This window comes from Triticum urartu, chromosome 1A, assembly GCF_056163025.1.
Source record: "Triticum urartu cultivar PI428250 chromosome 1A, HENAU_Tu73, whole genome shotgun sequence".
Taxonomy (NCBI): Eukaryota; Viridiplantae; Streptophyta; class Magnoliopsida; order Poales; family Poaceae; genus Triticum; species Triticum urartu.
In genome coordinates, this window is record NC_141873.1 from 54,480,308 (window position 1) to 54,499,209 (window position 18,902).

At 43.2% G+C, this 18,902-nt stretch overlaps 1 pseudogene; it reads right to left on the reverse strand.

The window, feature by feature from the left end:
• Positions 1-17,873: 17,873 nt before the first annotated feature.
• LOC125532685 (zinc-finger homeodomain protein 9-like) lies at positions 17,874-18,636 on the reverse strand (annotated as a pseudogene).
• Positions 18,637-18,902: the final 266 nt, after the last annotated feature.

Genomic DNA, 18,902 nt, shown 5'->3' on the forward strand with positions numbered 1-18,902 from the left:
TTCCCGAAGGTTTCATTCCGTTTGGACTCCGTTTGATATTCCTTTTCTTCGAAACCCTAAAGTAGGCGAAAAACAGCAATTCTGGGCTGGGCCTCCGGTTAATAGTTTGTCCCAAAAATAATATAGAAGTGGATAATAAAGCCCAATAATATCCAAAAGAGTAGATAATATAGCATGGAGCAATCAAAAATTATAGATACGTTGGTGACGTATCAGTTATCCTCGATGGCAACAATACAATACATGCCTTGCTGGCCCTACTGTCACTGGGAAAGGAGACCGCAAGATTGAACCCAAAGCTAAGCACTTCTCCCATTGCAAGAAAGATCAATCTAGTAGGCCAAACCAAACTGATAATTCGAAGAGACTTGCAAAGATAACCAATCATACATAAAAGAATTCAGAGAAGATTCAAATATTATTCATAGATAGACTTGATCATAAACCCACAATTCATCGGTCTCAACAAACACACCGCAAAAAGAAGATTACATCGAATAGATCTCCACAAGAGAGGGGAGAACTTTGTATTGAGATCCAAAAAGAGAGAAGAAGCCATCTAGCTACTAACTATGGACCCATAGGTCTGAAGTAAACTACTCACACTTCATCGGAGGGGCTATGGTGTTGATGTAGAAGCCCTCCGTGATCGATGCCCCCTCCGGCGGAGCTCCAGAACAGGCCCCAAGATGGGATCTCGTGGATACAGAAAGTAGCGGCGGTGGAATTGGGGTTTCGGCTCCGTATTTGATCGTATGGGGGTACGTTGGTATATATAGGAGGAAGGAGTACTTCGGTGGAGCGACAGGGGGCCCACGAGGGTGGAGGGCGCGCCTGGGGGAGGCAGGCACGCCCCCTACCTCGTGGCCTCCTCTTTTGTGTCTTGACGTAGGGTCCAAGTCTCCTGGGTCTTGTTCGTTGAGAAAATCATGTTCCCGAAGGTTTCATTCCGTTTGGACTCCGTTTGATATTCCTTTTCTTCGAAACCATAAAATAGGCAAAAAAACAACAATTTTGGGCTGGGCCTCCGGTTAATAGGTTAGTCCCAAAAATAATATAAAAGTGGATAATAAAGCCCAATAATGTCCAAAACAGTAGATAATATAGCATGGAGCAATCAAAAATTATAGATAAGTTGGAGACGTATCAAGCATCCCCAAGCTTAATTCATGCTTGTCCTCGAGTAGGTAAATGATAAAAATAGAATTTTGATGCGGAGTGCTACTTGGCATAATTTTAGTGTAATTCTTCTTAATTGTGGTATGAATATTCAGATTCGAAAGATTCAAGAAAAAAGTTTATATTGACATAAAAATAATACTTCAAGCATACTAACTAAGCGATTATGTCTTCTCAAAATATCATGGCTAAAGAAAGTTATCCCTAAAAAATCATATAGTCTGGCTATGCTCCATCTTCACCACACAAAGTATTTAAATCATGCACAACCCCGATGACAAGCCAAGCAATTGTTTCATACTTTTGACATTCTCAAAAAAAATCAACCTTCACGCAATACATGAGCGTGAGCCATGGATATAGCACTATAGGTGGAATAGAGTGATGGTTGTGGAGAAGACAAAAAGGGAGAAGATAGTCTCACATCAACTAGGCGTATCAATGGGCTATGGAGATGCCCATCAATAGATATCAATGTGAGTGAGTAGGGATTGCCATGCAACAGATGCACTAGAGCTATAAGTATATGAAAGCTCAACAAAAGAAACTAATTGGGTGTGCATCCAACTTGCTTGCTCATGAAGACCTAGGGCATTTTGAGGAAGCCCATCATTGGAATATACAAGCCAAGTTCTTTAATGAAAAATTCCCACTAGTATATGAAAGTGACAACATAGGAGACTCTCTATCATGAAGATCATGGTGCTACTTTGAAGCAAAAGTGTGGTAAAAGGACAGTAGCATTGTCCCTTCTCTCTTTTTCTCTCATTTTTTATTTGGGCCTTTTCTCTTCTTTTTTATGGCCTCTTTTTTCTGTCTGGAGTCTCATCCGGACTTGTGGGGGAATCATAGTCTCCATCATCCTTTCCTCACTAGGACAATGCTCTAATAATGGTGATCATCACACTTTTATTTTCTTACAACTCAAGAATTAAAACTCGATACTTAGAACAAGATATGACTCTATAAGAATGCCTCCGGTGGTGTACCGGGATATGCATTGACTCATGAGTGACAAGTATGAAAGAATTATGAACGGTGGCTTTGCCATAAATAATATGTCAACTACATGATCATGCTAAGCAATATGACAATGATGGAGTGTGTCATAATAAACGGAAAGGTGGAATGTTGCATGGCAATATATCTTGGAATGGATATGGAAATGCCATGATAGGTAGGTACGGTGGCTGTTTTGAGGAAGGTATATGGTGGGTGCATGATACCGGCGAAAGGTGCGCGGTATTAGAGAGGCTAGCAATGGTGGAAGGGTGACAGTGCGTATGATCCATGGACTCAACATTAGTCATAAAGAACTCATATACTTATTGCGAAAATGTATAAGTTATCAAAGCAAAGTATTACGCGCATGCTCCTAGGGGGATAGATTGGTAGGAAAAGACCATCGCTCGTCCCCGACCACCACTCATAATGAAGACAATCAATAAATAAATCATGCTCCGATTTCATCACATAACGGTTCACCATACGTGCATGCTACGGGAATCACAAGCTTCAACACAAGTATTTCTCAAATTCACAACTACTCAAATAGCATGACTTTAATATCACCATCTCCATATCTCAAAACAATTATCAAGTATCAGACTTATCATAATATTCAACATACTCATAAGAGAATTTATTATTCTTGAATACCTAGCATATTAGGATTTTAAGCAAATTACCATGCTATTAAGACTCTCAAAATAATCTAAGTGAAGCATGAGAGATCAATAGTTTCTATAAAAACAAATCCACCACCGTGCTCTAAAAGATATAAGTGAAGTACTAGAGCAGAAATATATAACTCAAAAGATATAAGCAGAGCACATAGAGTATTCTATCAAATTCCAAATCATGTATGGCTCTCTCAAAAGGTGTGTACAGCAAGGATGGTTGTGGTAAACTAAAAATCAAAGACTCAAATCACACAAGACGCTCCAAGCAAAACACATATCATGTGGTGAATAAAAATATAGCTCCAAGTAAAGTTACCGATAGAAGTAGACGAAAGAGGGGATGCCTTCTGGGGCATCCCCAAGCTTTGGCTTTTAGGTGTCCTTATATTATCTTGGGGGTTCCATGGGCATCCCCAATATTAGGCTCTTGACACTCCTTGTTCCATAATCCATCAAATCTTTACCCAAAAGTTGAAAACTTCACAACACAAAACTCAAAGTAGAAAATCTCGTGAGCTCCGTTAGCGAAAGAAAACAAAAGACCACTTCAAGGTACTGTAATGAACTCATTATTTATTTATATTGGTGTTAAACATACTGTATTCCAACTTCTATATGGTTTATAAACTATTTTACTAGCCATAGATTCATCAAAATAAGCAAACAACACACGAAAAAACAGAATCTGTCAAAAACAGAACAGTCTGTAGTAATCTGTAGCTAGCGCAAGATATGGAACTTCAAAAATTCTAAAATAAATTTCTGGACGTGAGGAATTTATCTATTAATAATCTTCAAAAATAATTAACTAAATAGCACTTTCCAAATAAAAATGACAGCAGTTCTCGCGAGCGCTAAAGTTTCTGTTTTTTACAGCAAGATAGCAAGACTTTCCCCAAGTCTTCCCAACGGTTCTACTTGGCACAAACACTAATTAAACACAAAAAACACAACCAAAAAAGAGTCTAGATAAATTATTTATTACTAAACAGGAGCAGAAAGCAAGGAATAAAAATAAAATTGGGTTGCCTCCCAACAAGCGCTATCGTTTAACGCCCCTAGCTAGGCATAATATTTCAATGATGCTCACATGAAAGACAAGAATTGAAGCACAAAGAGAGCATCATAAAACACGTGACAAACACATCTAAGTCTAACATACTTCCTATGAATAGGCATTTAATAGGCAAACAAATTATCAACGCAAGCAAAAACTAGCATATGCAAGGAAGTGGAAAGAAACAATAGCAATCTCAACATAACAAGAGGTGATTTAGTAACATGAAAATTTCTACCACCATATTTTCCTCTCTCATAATAATTACATGTAGGATCATAAGCAAATTCAATAAAATAGCTATCACATAAAATATGTTCAACACGATCCACACGCATGCAAAGTTGACACTCTTCCAAAATAGTGGGATTAACATTAACTAAAGTCATGACCTCTCCAAACCCACTTTTACCAAAAATTTCATAAGATTGAACATTCTCCAAATATGTGGGATCTAAAGTTGACACTCTTCCAAACCCATTTTCAATAATATTGCAAAAACTATTATCAATCTCATATTCATCATGGGGCTTAAATAATTTTTCAAGATCAAAAGGAGAATCACCCAAATCATGATCATTGCAACAAGTAGTAGACATAGCAAAACTAGCATCCCCAAGCTTAGGGTTTTGCATATCATTAACACAATTGGCATTAAGAGAATTTATAATAACATCATTGCAATCACGCTTTTCATCGAAAGAACTATCAAGTATGGGTGCAATAGCAACGATCTCATGTTTAACATAAGGAACTATAGCAAATTCATCTTCATAAATATTGGCATCATGGCCACAAGAACATCAAGCATCATGTTCATTAAGGGATATTTCAATCAAATCATGGGAATCATAATTATCTATAGATTCATGCATATCATTATTTTCTTCCGAAACAACGGTCATTCTTTCAATAAATTCTTGGACATAGACATTATGAGCAAAGTTTTCATTGCAATATTTAAGTATGACGGAATTTTCAGATTTGTTAAGAGTAAAATCAAACTTTTCAATCAAAGAAGCAACTTCATGAGCACCCTTAAAAACGACAAATTCTTCAATTTGTTTGATATCATAGTAACTATAAACACCCTTTGCATAAAAAGATAAGATTTCATTATCATTGAAATCACATAGGTAGGGAAGGTGTTTTTAGGGTTCTTAGAGCAACAAGTAAAATCACAAATTTCACAAAGATTCCAAGCATAGCATAGCAAACTATTATATGATACCATAAGAGCTTCCCTTTTTCAGACAAACGTTGATGCACAAAATGAGCATGCTCATCTAAAGATTTCCCATCAACTAGGCTAGTTGGGGTTTCGGCACGAGCGCATAAGGATCGAAGATGATACAAGTAGAACACTTCAAGTGGATCCATATCAATAGATTATTAGCAAGCAAATGGAAGGCATATGGTAACACAAGCAAACAAGCAACAGGAAAAAAGAGGCAAATAGAGAGAGAGAGAAAAAGAGAGAGGGAGAGAGCGAGAGAGAGAGAGAGGGAGGATAGAGAGAGAGGGCGAATAAAACGGCAAGGGTGAAATGGGGGAGAGGAAAACGAGAGGCAAATGGCAAACAATGTAATGCGAGAGATAAGGGTATGTGATGGGTACTTGGTATGTTGACTTTTGCGTAGACTCCCCGGCAACGGCGCCAGAAATCCTTCTTGCTACCTCTTGAACACTGCGTTGGTTTTCCCCGAAGAGGAAGGGATGATGCAGCAAAGTAGCGTAAGTACTTCCCTTAGTTTTTGAGAACCAGGGTATCAATCCAGTAGGAGGCTATGCGTGAGTCCCTCGTACCTGCACAAAACAAATAAATCATCGCAACCAACGCAAATAGGGGTTGTCAATCCCTACTCGGCCACTTACGAGAGTGAGATCTGATAGATATTATAAGATAATATTTTTGGTATTTTTATGATAAAGATGCAAAGTAAAATAAAAGCAAAGTAAAAGCAAAAGGAAATAACTAAGTATTGGTAGATTAATATGATGAAGATAGACCCGGGGGCCATAGGTTTCACTAGTGGCTTCTCTCGAGAGCATAAGTATTCTACGGTGGGTGAACAAATTATTGTTGAGCAATTCACAGAATTGAGCATAGTTATGAGAATATCTTGGTATGATCATGTATATAGGCATCACATCCGAGACAAGTAGACCGACTCCCGTCTGCATCTACTATTATTACTCCACTCATCGACCGCTATCCAGCATGAATCTAGAGTATTAAGTTAATGAAAACAGAGTAACGCCTTAAGAAAGATGACATGATGTAGAGGGATAAACTCATGCAATATGATGAAAACCCCATCTTGTTATCCTCGATGGCAACAATACAATACGTGCCTTGCTGCCCCTACTGTCACTTGGAAAGGACACCGCAAGATTGAACCCAAAGCTAAGAACTGCTCCCATTGCAAGAAAGATCAATCTAGTAGGGCAAACCAAACTGATAATTCGAAGAGACTTGCAAAGATAACCAATCATACATAAAAGAATTCAGAGAAGATTCAAATATTATTCATAGATAGACTTGATCATAAACCCACAATTCATCGGTCTCAACAAACACACCGCAAAAAGAAGATTACATCGAATAGTTCTCCACAAGAGAGGGGGAGAACTTTGTATTGAGATCCAAAAAGAGAGAAGAAGCCATCTAGCTACTAACTATGGACCCATAGGTCTGAAGTAAACTACTCACACTTCATCAGAGGGGCTATGGTGTTGATGTAGAAGCCCTCCGTGATCGATGCCCCCTCCGGCGGAGCTCCGGAACAGGCCCCAAGATGGGATCTCGTAGATACAGAAAGTTGCGGCGGTGGAATTAGGGTTTTGGCTCCGTATTTGATCGTTTGGGGGTACGTAGGTATATATAGGAGGAAGGAGTTTGTCGGTGGAGGAACAGGGGGCCCACGAGGGTGGAGGGCGCGCATGGGGGAGGCAGGCGCACCCCCCTACCTCGTGGACTCCTCTTTTGTGTCTTGACGTAGGGTCCAAGTCTCATGGGTCTTGTTCGTTGAGAAAATCACGTTCCCGAAGGTTTCATTCCGTTTGGACTCTGTTTGATATTCCTTTTCTTCGAAACCCTAAAATAGGCAAAAAAAACAGCAATTCTGGGCTGGGCCTCCGATTAATAGGTTAGTCCCAAAAATAATATAAAAGTGGATAATATAGCCCAATAATGTCCAAAACAGTAGATAATATAGCATGGAGCAATCAAAAATTATAGATACATTGGATACGTATCACAGCCCGAGACCGATGCTCCAGATGCCTCCCACTATTTTCACTGTAGGCGCATTAATAATTTGGTTGTGCTATTAATCATCACATCATTTGCATTGCATCGGAACTCTGTTGCCATCATTTTTTCAAAACTTGCATCCATACGTACTTGCCACTTCTCTCCATTTTCTTCATTGATCGTTCCGAGTCCAACCACACACTTGCACGTGCCCCAACATTGTTAAATGATTATTTTCAGAGTGGGATTAAAATGTTCTTGAATGGGTTGAAAGTTTACGTGCGGTCTTAATATTATGTATGTATACCACCTGCCAAATTTCGTCACATTCGAAAGTCGTTTGGTACCCCAACCGTTAAACTATAGAGGCACTATATGCGGATAAACATAGGACGTTTTCTTAATAAAACTTGTTGCCGGGCTACCCGACTTCCCTCACATCTCGGCCCAACAAATCTACATAGCCTACCTAAACCTACCCTAACTACCCTCCGCTCCAGAGCCTTCTGATTGTGATCAGAGGGCTCCAAAAAAACCCCCAAAACCCTCAACCTCGCCATCCCTGCCTATTTAAGCAACCCCTACCCTACCTAATTTGCAACCCTACCCCTCTTCTGCAGTTTCCATGCGCAGCCTCTCCACCGCCGCCACTTGTCAACCTTCTCCATCCTCTAGCCGTCGTGGCCTTGTGAGCCCATCATGGACCCGCTTGAACCCATCGGGGCCCGAGCCAGCTCACGCGCCGCCACCATTTGTGCCCACCTGCACCACTCGCACCCGAGCTCCCCTCACCATGCCGCCTGCTCGCCCTCGCACGGGATCTCCTGTCGACTGATGAGCTGCCCGAGACCGCAACCGAAACAGGCCGACCTTGTCACCTCCTCCTTTCTCCTCCATCTCTCTCCCTTTCCACTCTAACCCTCTTTCTCTGCTGCCACCATGGACAGGCGTCATGGATGCCGCCAAGCTCGGAGCTCATGCCGCCACCTCGCCTCGCCGCCTCCTCGGCCCAGATCCGGTGGCAATGGCCGCTCCCGCGACCAGATCCGGCCCGATTTGCGCGCCTGCGCTTCTCCCCTGCTGTCGTGGAATTGTCACGGCAGATGTCCTTAGTGTCAGGACTTAGTCGCGAGGCCAACGCATCTATGTGGTAGCTTGAGAGGGGTTGAGCGGGACGAGAGACACGATGTTTTACCCAGGTTCGGCCCCTCACGGTGGAGGTAAAATCCTACATCTTGCTTCATTGATATTGATGATGATGATCACGGTTACAAGAGTGCTGTATTTCGAGAGCTATTGTCTAAACCTAACTTGTCCAACTTGTGGAACTTGTGAATCTTGTGAATCTTGTCCCCCTTTGAGGAGCCCTGCCCCTCCTTATATATGTTGAAGGGGCGGTTTACATGTGGAGTCCTATTAGGATTAGGACTAGTCTATCTCTAATACAAACCGAATACAAGTCCAGGTCTTAACTCTTTGTAAGACAAATATTCCTCATGCCTTTCCTCTTAAATCGGCCCACCATAGTATGAACCGGCCTTCATGAACTGCCCGTTGGGCCACCGGGTCTTGTCGCTCCTCTGACCCGCCTGCCGGATTACCAATGAATCATAAACCGCCAGGTCCGAATGGGTCACCAGTGAATCGTCAAGTCTCAGTCGGGCCTCAAGTAAACCGCCAAGTCCGGCCGGGTTATACTTCCAGCCGGTTTACGCCGCGGGGTATATCCTCGACATTAGCCACCAAGTTTAGCTTGGATTTATTCATGGTAAACTTATGCTGCAAAATAAACACAAGAACAAATTTGACAGGTTATGCTCCGGGTTAAGAATTTTTGTAAACCGGTACCTGATCATCCTTAAGTCCTTGTTATTTCCTCCTTCTGGGAAGTCCGGGTCAACAGACCAGCTTCATAATCAATTTGCCGACATTGGTTTGTCACAGAGAAATATTGTGAAGAATAACTCCTTTGACTCAGCTCCCAAAGCGCCGGTTTAAGAAATATGGGTCTTGAAATACTTATCTGATATTCAGCCGGTTTGAAGATGTAAAACTTGCCGGTTTAATATTACCAAAATGGCCGGTTTATAAATATTGATGGCACCGGGTCATAATTGTTGTCAACACCGGGTTATGTAATTGATCTTCCTGATTTGCTCAAAACTGATAAAATGAAGATATTCCTCCTTTATATGCATAATACCTGTAGCCTCCAAGTCTTAAGAGGAGAACATAGTGATAACTTAAGACTTGCTCCAATAAGTGTTTTAACCTTGAAGAAATCCGGTTTGTTCATCTCAATTATATAAACTGAATACTCCATATATGTAGCCCCCAAGTGCCGGGTTGTCATGCTTGCAGCAACCTGGGACTTGTAATTGCTTATAAAAACTTCAATCGGTGTAGCCCCCAAGGGCCGGTTCAGTAAGATAATATTGAGCTGGGACTTTACATATACTTCATTGAAAATAACATCATATGACGCAACTCCCATCATGGGGCTTGAACCCACGTCCACAAGGTTAAGAGCTTTGTGCTTTACCAACTGAGGAGTGGACCCTTCAATATAATGGATAAAAACTTGTGTACCTTGAATTGTTGACAGGAGCAATTGGTAGCCCACAAGGGCCGGCTCATTATAATATGATGAGTCAGGTCTTCAATAAGACTAAAAATGACTTGGCATTAGCCCCCAAATGTCATGATGCATGCTTGCAGCGACATGAGACTTGCATGTAATCTCGATTTGAATAATGTAGCCCCCAAGTGCCGGGCTGTAAGCCTGCAGCAACTCGGGACTATTCCTTCCATTGTAGAATAAATCATATCCTTTGATAAAATAGTAGACATTGCGCTATAGCGACTTTGAAAACTCAATAATACCGGTTATTAATAACCATAAAAATCCAGCCATGTTGGCTATTCAAGATAATATAATCCGATGAAAACCTTATTCATTCAATATCATAATGAAAATTCAGCCAAGTTTGGCTATTTGAATAATATAACCCAATGATTTATAAGCGCATAATTCCGATGGCGCAATCCAAATATATATATACTGGCGACTTATAGTCCAAAAACCAGGCCGGTTTTAACAAACACCGGATAATTTCTCATCATACTGGCGACTTATAGTCAAAAGCCAGGCCGGTTTAACAAACCTGTTTCTGCATACAACAAGTTTAAAGTGTCCTGGCGGTTTACCGCCGGACGGGTCATAATGCCCAACATATAACCCGGGTTTATAACCAAGGCTGCACTTAAAAACATGAAATATATCATACCTGTGACATTGAATCACATCGTAGGCTTACCAACTTTTTGTAGTAAGAGTGATAACCCCAATCTTTGAGTAATGATAACTCCTTTCATATTGTACCGGTTTATGATAAAACCGTACCGGGTTTGTGATAAACCCCAGATTAACCATATATAATACTGGTGACTTGTAGTCAAACCAGACCGGGCTGATAGTCTCCGGATTATAACTTGATCATGTACTGACAACTTGTAGTTGAAAGCCGAGCCGGGTTGATAAACACCGGTTTATTCCATAATAGGATGGTAACAGAAAATCAAACCGGGCATATAGTCTCCGGATTGACGTGAAGTGTGTTCCGTCAATTGATTGGTTGAAAACTTTGTCGGTTTAAAAAAACACAATAAAAAAGAAAAAAGTACCTTGCAAAGAAAAGTGTGAAGCAAAAGCAATGACAAAACCGTTTGCAAAAAAAGGTTTATTTGAGCTGATCAAATGGCGTTACCATGGCCGAACACGACCAAGCTCCCGTTAGGTGTAACTATGGTTCTAGTCAGCCAGGTCCCCAAATGAAACCGTGGCATTTATGCCGACCAAGTGGCATGGCAATGGTTCGGGTTCGACCAAGCCCCCAAGTGATTCTGTGGCCTTAGGCCGATCAAGAGGCATGACTGGTTCTGACGTGACCAAGTCCCCAAGTGATCTGGTGGCTCTCGCCTATCAAGAGGTATTGTATTGGTTAGGACACGACCAAACCCCCAAGTGATATGATGCTTTTGAAAAGCTAACTCAAGGGGTAAACCGGAGGCCGCTTTAGAACAACTCCGTGTAACCACACATGATGTAAAAGAACAGAGACCCCGCTTTATGAAGCAGAGGCCCCCATGTGATCAATAATATGTCAGGCCAGTAAGGCGGGATACCCATGCTTGAACCGGGATCTTGAACCGGATATTAAGAGCTTCAAATCTTTGTGGAGACATCTTTCCCTTGAACCGGATTTTAAACCGGAATCTTCATTTTCAGCCGGAAAATTTTCTGACGGCCTTTAAACTCGAACTTGCGAGAAGTTAATTCCTTTTTGAACCGGAAATTCTTAAACCGGATTTGAGAGCTTCAGAGCTATGTCGGGGAACAAATTTCCCTTGTACCGGATTGTAAACCGGAATCCTTTTCTGATGACCCGAAACTTCTTCATTGAGCTGGGATTTTGTAACTGTCATATACTTTCTAATCCGGAAATCTTGTGACAGCACGATGTGAATCCGGGACCGGGTTATCTTTCCCTCCAACGTATTGGGGTTCTTGACTTCACTGAAAACCGGCAACGTTTGCTAAGTCATATCATTGTAGCCCCCAAGTCTCAAGGTGACTCGAGGAGTTAGCTTGAGATTCTCCATATTTGACCGTGATATAAACCGGCATAACTTGTATATCATTGGTGTTGATAGCACGATGTGAATCCATAGAAGGTTGAGGTGACTGCGGCGGGTTCTAAATGATCCCGTATGAGCCGTGTCAGCAACTCGGCCAATGGTTCCTTCCAACTGGTGATTTGAAGTTAACCAAACTGTAGTGGCGGCGATTTGTGCGCCTGCCCATTAAACCATCCAGTGCAGACGGTGGCTGAATGATAATTTACCTTCAATTTATTGAAAGAAATCCAGGCTACGCAAGCAGTGACTTGCTCATACTTAATAAATAGCTCATGCAGACAGGTGCGGTCCGGTATGTTGATGTAGACCGGGCCGCGAGAGACGGACGACAAAAACGACCGCAACATCAGAGGCAGCTCGGATAGATGAATCGGCCGCGGCATTGTACGCCGGTGCGGACGGGAGAATCGGCCGCAGCGTTGTAAACCGGCGCGCACGCGTGAACCGGCCGCAAGAGCGGACGGGTGAATCGTTCATGGAGTTGTAAGCTGGTGCAGACGCGTGAGTCAATCACAGGCGCAGTCCCGGCTAATTGACGTAGACCGGGCTGTACGGGCGGCAGCTTGTACACATCCATTCACCGTGTAATGTGGCATGGATGACCACCGGGCAGGACGTTGCCAGCGCGTACTCCGTACCCATGGCATAAACCATGTTTTATAATGAATAATTGTCCTGCATATCATAATATCCGGTCTAAAGTAATTGTTCCCTTGATAAAAACAATATATATCAAGAAACTAGATTTAGATGTATCACCTGATGTTTTTTGTTCGGACAATGGCTGATCTGTTCGACGCGGCCATGTCAGCGGCTTGAAGACAAGGCAGGACGGGTAAAATAATGCCGCTCCAGCGGATCAAGGGGTGCCTCTGCATCGACGCCGGGTTGAAGAGGGTTGGTGTGGTGTCCCTGGTAGCTCTGCCGCGGTGAAGACCCGGCAGCCGTGGCCGATTCATTGCGGTCGGCGCGGATGGGAACCCGCAAAGCGAGCCAACGTACAGCAGTGGTTTGAAGCGGAGGCGCCTCAGGGCCGGAAACAGCAGGAGCGATGGCGAGGCCAGCTCGTGGTGGTGGAGGTAACTCGGCGAAGCAGCGAGTCCACGTGGCTGTTTTTGACGAATCCGGTTTACGGCGACTTGAAGGCACAGTTGGCCGCGGCGAAAACAGCGCGGGGCGGCTCGGAGTCAAGCAAGACCGCAGCAGTTCGGCAGCGAGGACGCCCGGCGTCGTGGTCCGCACAGGTTGCAGCAGAGGCGGACAGTAGAAATAATAGCTCAGGCGCAGGCTTGGTGATAGAGAGAAGCTCGGGCGTGGGAAAACGCTGTGGCGGGTTACCGAGGCTGTGGACGGTTCGGAGTTGCAGCAGCTCACAATCCGGCCATAGCAGAGGCGGACTCGGTCAGACGGCGACGGCGGCTCAGAGGCGGGAGGCAGCGGCTCGATGAGGCCGGCTACGGCAAGAGCGGCAGCGAGGCCAGCTCGCGGCAGTGGAGGTGCCCTGGCGAAGCGGCTCAGCGAGACGAGGCTGCAGACGCGCGAGTCGCCAGATGGGTCAACGGTGGTTTCTGCGTTTGCTGTAGGTGCTCTGCTTCATACTAGGAGCAAGGGGACATCCGGAACAAGGACGCTGTAGGTTGCCTCAAGGACCAGTCCAACGTGGCCATTTTTTTTTCTCAACTCTGGAATTCATCTCCTCGTAGCTTCCTTGTAGCAATCAGAGTTGTCAAAGGAAAGACTGACTTGGCCTCTAATGATGTACGAACTCAAAGCGTACTCTTCTTGTCTTCCAGGGGAGTACTAGTACTTGAAAACATCATGCTGATGCTTAAAGCGACGTAAGTAATGCACGTGTCTGCACTCTTTGATTTAATCAGAAGTAACAAATCGGCGACTCTAACAAAACATCTGCAACTTGATGGTCTTCGGCGGTCAAACATCTGCAGCCATCGTGATGAATCCTATTGTTTTTCAGATGGCTTGGAAAACGCATGACTTGACGGTGGTTCACCAAAAAATTATATCTGCCTTCCGGGTTGTGTGCGGCTGCACATACGAAACCCTAACTTCTCAAACTTAAAACTTGCATCGATGACTCTTCCTCATTGGATGATCTCGCAAGCTCCTCCATCCCTGGAAGAGATCCCTTCAAGAACTCAACACCACCGCGCGCAGGCCCTACGGTGGGCGCCAACTGTCGTGGAATTGTCACGGCAGATGTCCTTAGTGTCAGGACTTAGTTGCGAGGCCAACGCATCTATGTGGTAGCTTGAGAGGGGTTGAGCGGGACGAGAGACATGATGTTTTACCCAGGTTTGGCCCCTCACGGTGGAGGTAAAAGCCTACATCCTGCTTCATTGATATTGGTGATGATGATCACGGTTACAAGAGTGCTCTATTTCGAGAGCTATTGTCTAAACCTAACTTGTCCAACTTGTGGAACTTGTGAATCTTGTCCTCCTTTGAGGAGCCCTGCCCCTCCTTATATATGTTGAAGGGGCGGTTTACATGTGGAGTCCGGTTTGTATTAGAGATAGTAATAGGACTCCACATGTAAACCGCCCCTTCAACATATATAAGGAGGGGCAGGGCTCCTCAAAGGGGGACAAGATTCACAAGATTCACAAGTTCCACAAGTTGGACAAGTTAGGTTTAGACAATAGCTCTCGAAATAGAGCACTCTTGTAACCGTGATCATCATCATCAATATCAATGAAGCAGGATGTAGGCTTTTACCTCCACCGTGAGGGGTCGAACCTGGGTAAAACATCGTGTCTCTCGTCCCGCTCAACCCCTCTCAAGCTACCACATAGATGCGTTGGCCTCGCGACTAAGTCCTGACACTAAGGACATCTTCCGTGACAATTCCACGACACCTGCTGTTCGTCGAGCCCGCCGCCACGCCGAACCGTCGCCATGGCCTCTGCTTCGCCCGCTGGTACGCCCTCATCCCAGGATCGACCAAGCCTTCCAACCAAATGACGTCTGGAACCGCTCCATTCCTAGTTTTCCTACGAGGTCGAATTTTTGCTTGTCCTTAGATTTTTCACATCAAATTGCATTTTGTGATGATGGTAACTTTGTGCATGTTTGTCCGCTGGAAATGATTTTTCCATGAAAAGTGACCTACTCTTTGTGGGCTTAATGATGGTTGCATTTTCATCCTTGATAGTATTCATCTACATGTTGTAATCTCTGTTGCAAAAGTGCATCATGTCATAATCTGCAGAAAATTGTTAAAACATTCAAACTTACGTTGATCCTTGCCACCAATCCATAACTCATATGCATATGTTTCCTTAAGGTGTTCTGCACTATGCAATGGTTATTTTAATGTGATGCCCATGCATGCCATGTCAAGTTTGTTTATCATGTCTATTTCTTGCTCTTAAGTGGCTCTCATGGTATAAATACATTCCTGGTAACTTAGTAATTAATAAATGCATCCTACGAATTTGTGCCTATGAAGTAAAATGAACATTGCAATGTCTAATGGATGTACATATATTATTCATAAATATTGAAATTGGTTTACTTAATGTTTAGTGTCCATCTTAAAATGAACTTTTTGTTTAGCATGTCTATTTATTCCTTGATAGGATCTCAATACAGCATCATAATGTTACTGTTTTGCAAATCCCATATTTTCCCAAAGTCCCTAAAACTTAGCAAAACATTCCATTTTGCATAAATCATATTATATTAACCATGACGCCTATGAACCTGGACCTTATATGAAAATTGTAGCATGTTAAAGCAACTGTAAATGCAGATCCTTTTCATACATTTTAACAACATGCATATTGATGTTCCGTTGCTCCCAAGTAGGCATCTTGCTTTTTTGGCAGATTACAATCAACACAAGTTGTTCAGGTATGTGATGGACTATTTTCTATGTATCCAGTTTGCTTGATACTTTGTTGATGTAAACATACATGCATCTAAAATTGTAATTGTTTCATTCTAGGCAATGTGTTTGGTTACATATATGGGAACACATTTGATTAACTCAAGAAATGATGGTTGGGATCCACTCTTTTAAGATGCCAAAGCCTTTTGCACCAAAGGTGGCATTCGGATACTAAATATGGATGCCATCTTTATTAAATGGGGGGAAATCAAGAAAAGGTGGGACAAACAATGTCACTATTGATCAGTTTTTCCACATGGACACCTTCTATGATGTTATAGACTCCATCGCCACAAAGGTTGATCATCATTTTAATGAGATATCTTCAAAGTTGCTCTAGAACTTCTCTTGTCTTGACCCTAGAGTCTCATTTTCGAGGTTCAATGTGAAAAATCTTGAGACTCACATAGAAATATTAAGAGTATTTCTGTTATTATGAATGTGAAGCTATAGAAGATAACCTTGAGTTATGCATTATTCATACGAGAAGAGTTGAAAACATGTCATGATATTGCAAGCTTGGCTAAAAAGATAGTTGAACTTGAACGATACATATGTTTCCTATGATTTATCTCCTCATTGAGTTGGCATTGCCAGTACCAGCAGTGACGAAAACAATTGCAAGAGCCTTCTCAGCAACGAAAATCCTTAAGACCGAGTTGCGCAACATGATGTTCGGTGGTTGGATTAGCTATTCGGTGGTGTGTTACATTGAGCGAGGAGGGATATTCAAAAGTGCTCATCGTGATAAATTAAGAAAGATTTTCAGAAAGATGGTAGCGCATTACCATTGCCTGGGTCTTCTAGACATCATTGGAAGTATCATTATCGCTATGTTTCTGATTAACGAGTTAAATTTCTCGCTGTGTTGCGTTAGTGGGATTTGATATGCCTCGTCGAGAATAGCTATGTTATGAACATGATTGAGATTTATCATATTTGGTGAGAACTGCTAAAAACGGGATGATTTATATGCATGTTTATGAATCTCGGAGTGTTATGAGCAAAATCAGACACTAGTGTTTGATATTTTTACTAGCTAGATACATATTTTTTAGTTGTTTGGATTTACATCTTTGAGGTTAGCTATAGTTGGTTTTTTAGCAAAAGCTATAGTTGGTAAAATTTATAAGAATGATATCCCAAATCAAGGGTAACTATTTTGGTACTGATTAACAGTTATACATGGGCCAAAATGTACAATGGTGGTCTACACGCATCCTGTCCATCTATATGACCATGAACCCTCAAAAAATATCTTTTCTTTTGACAAAAATAATAAATTTATGATGTAGAAGTAATTTGATAACTAAAAAATGACCCAGGTCAACAAATGGTCGGTTTCCGTGGTGCCTATCATTATTTTAAGATCAACGGTCCATGCATGCTGTCATGATCCAATATTAATTTATCGCTATGATCTTTGGAGATTTTCTCTTTTCTATAGTCACTACTAATTATAGGGATTAATATTTTCTATCTTTAGAGTTGTCGATGCTATTTTTATACTCTAACCTCATAGACTTCGTTTCACATCCTATCCTTACGAGTTTTCCTCGCCTTCGTTGATCTTAACTAGCAAATCCTAGCCTTAGACACAAGTGGGTAATATTTGTCAAGCCGAATAACACCACGGAGACCATGTATGTCAAGTACCGCAACGGCTTTGTCAAGAAGGTGAGGCAGGCGGCCGTGGCTGCAGTGGAAGGGGTGAATTACAAGGAGTGCGGCAGGAATCATGCTCTGACTAGTGGTGGGCACGTCGTGGACGGCTGCGGGGAGTGAATACCGTTGGGGAACCTCAACCCCGTTGGCGCATCGTCATACAAGTACACGACATGCGGATGACACCACAACTTCCACCGCAAGGTGATGACGGAGAAGTGTTCGCCGATGTCGCCCATGGCAAGAACCATCATAGTAGTTGAGCCTAACTGCAAAAAACACTAACATAAAAAAGCTTGTCATGGTAGCTAAAAAATGTCCCATGGTAGACGAAAAACATCTAACACTGGTGTGTGACGGTGGTGGAAGGAGATGGGAAGGTCCGACAGGGGAGTAGAATGCATCGGAGGCGTTGTGGTCGTTGGGTTACTTGCACTTATTGTTGTACCTCCAGTTCCTGAAGACATCCTTACCGATGCCAATACCATGGCACCTCGCTTCGATGATGTCCTTATCGCGCTTCTACAGGCACCACCCTAGGTGCTTCGACAGCTCCTGCATGCGCATCTTCTGGTAGGCAGTGAACATGGTGCGGGAGCACTTCCTCACCGACATAACCCCATGGGGCGGTGGCGCCGTCGCCGACGAGAGCTGGGCGGGGAGCCTTTGGATCTGCAATGCCCCCGGCGGGCAGCTGTGTCATGGAGAAGAGATGTACGCAGGCAGCTGCTATGCCATCGGCGCTGGAGGATACACAGGTGGAGGATGATGTGGTGGGGAGACGGAGCTCGTCGTCGTACTCTGTGGCATCTGATTCATACTCCGTGCCATCTGAGTCGGTGTCAGAGTTGGCGGCCGGGAGCCAGTCCTCTGGTGTCTGCTCCTCCCGGCGCTACGGCTGGCCATGGAGCACGATCGCCACCATGGGCGGCAGCAGCTGCGACCTCTCCATCATCGTCTCGTGGTGCAAGCTGTAGTGGCAGCCACAGGCCGCCCACTTGTGTGACAATATGTCGGTAGGGTTCAAGTCCCCCAATGGCATCCACTCCCTGTAGCCATCCACAACTTGCCCATCGGTAGCCAGCGCATGGTTCCTACCACACTCCTTATACTTCACCCCTTCCACCGCCGATGCCATGAATGCCTTCTTCACCTTCTTGATGAAACCCTTAAGGTACTTGACGTCCATGGCCCCCCTGGTGTCACTCGGCTTGACAAAGATTACCCACTAGTGTCTAAGGCTTGGATTTACTAGTTAGGATCAACGAAGGCGTGGAAAACTCGTAAGGATAGGATCCAAAAGAAAGTCTATGAGTTTAGGGTATAAAAAGAGCAACAATGACTCCAATGACAGATATTATTAATCCATATAATTATTAGTGACTACAGAAAAGAGAAAATCTTGAAAGATCATAGTGATAAATTAATATTCGATCATGACAACATACATGGACC